This window comes from Anneissia japonica, unplaced genomic scaffold (assembly GCF_011630105.1).
Source record: "Anneissia japonica isolate Jap-2015-1 unplaced genomic scaffold, ASM1163010v1 scaffold2969_len165980_cov149, whole genome shotgun sequence".
NCBI lineage: Eukaryota > Metazoa > Echinodermata > Crinoidea > Comatulida > Comatulidae > Anneissia > Anneissia japonica.
The window spans coordinates 134,094-135,728 of NW_022717699.1; positions in this window are offsets into that span (position 1 = coordinate 134,094).

Here is a 1,635-nt window from a genome sequence, read left to right on the forward strand (position 1 = left end):
TCTATATATATGTATATGTATGTATATGTATATATGCTGTCTCTTATACACATCTAGATGTGTATAAGAGACAGATGCTGCACTGACCCATCCAACTAAAAAAACATGAGTGATACCGGAACGTGAGTACCTGCTCAAACGGTACCAGAATCGAAATTATGTAAAGTAATGATTGGTTCCGAATGTAACTCTTAACAGCCGAAGAAGACCACCGACCGAACTGTTGAATTGTGTTTTCAGACTGACCGAGAGAAGCAACACCAATCAGGAAACTGTGGTCTTTATACCGAGAAGGGTCAAGACCAATAACTTTGATCGCTTCTTTCAACTTTGCGGACACGAACTGGGTTGTAATGTGTCTGCCGTCCATATGTGGTCCGGAATTATGGCCGAAATGTTTGGTGTAATCATGTAAGGCCTGAACCGGACAGAAACGGTTGCCATCTTTAGCTTTGAAAGAAATATGGACAGGGGACTTGCCCACTCCGGTTTTGTGATGACGTATGGTCAAGGAGGCCAAGGTACTGGAAATAGTGAGATCTTGACGTTTACCTTGTCAGCACCCCTTACGCACCGCCAAATTCGCCCATCCGCAAGATACAACGCAGCGAGGAAAACTGCACGCAGTATAACCTATAACCAAAAATTGGCTCAACAGACTCCAACGACGCTAATAGCCTTACTGAAATATCGGCAGTTATGGGTAGACGCATCGGAAACAGTGTGAACACCACGTAGTATCTTTGGAACAAAGAAAGTACTACCTGGATCGGAATAACCGACAAGCTTGTGAATGAAGGCAGCTGATGAGATGGCTGAAGAAATGGTCTTGGTGCGTAGTTTTCACCGTATAGATATGCAACAAAATTGCAAAGCAAGGTAGGGGGCATGGGAATGTGGACATGATTACCTAACCAAGACGCTAGCTTTTGGATACTCCGCTGATATGATTTGAACGTTGGTCATCGTAGAGCACACAGAACACATGTGAAAGGATCAAATATGAATGAGATCGGGAGAAAATCTATCTATCTATCTATCTATCTATCTATCTATCTATCTATCTATCTATCTATCTATCTATCTATCTATCTATCTATCTATCTATCTATCTATCTATCTATCTATCTATCTATCTATCTATCTATATCTATCTATCTATCTATCTATCTATCTATCTATCTATCTATCTATCTATCTATCTATCTATCTATCTATCTATCTATCTATCTGTCTATATATATATATATAGGCCAGCTGTCTCGAAAGACGATGCTATACGCCATGAACGATGGCGTGCCTGGCCAGTGAATTTGGAGATCCTGGGTTGCCCATGCGTCAGAATCCCCCTCTATTTCCATCACTGGTGGGGTCCAAAGGAGTGCAAGGGTGCACTACGTTTGGCACCAGCTAGGACGCAGGAGAGGCTGAATGAATGTACCAGTACATCGGGGTAACCCCCTACTCTTCGCGAAAGATTCTTTAAAGTGCACACGAGCCAAATGTATACACTGGGCCTACGGTTTAAAGTCCTTATCCGAGAAGACTTGTTCCACCTCCGGAACCATAGGCGAGCGTGCCGTTCGAACCAGCGCCGAATGTTATGGCTATAGGTAGCGGCGCCTCCCTTAGCCG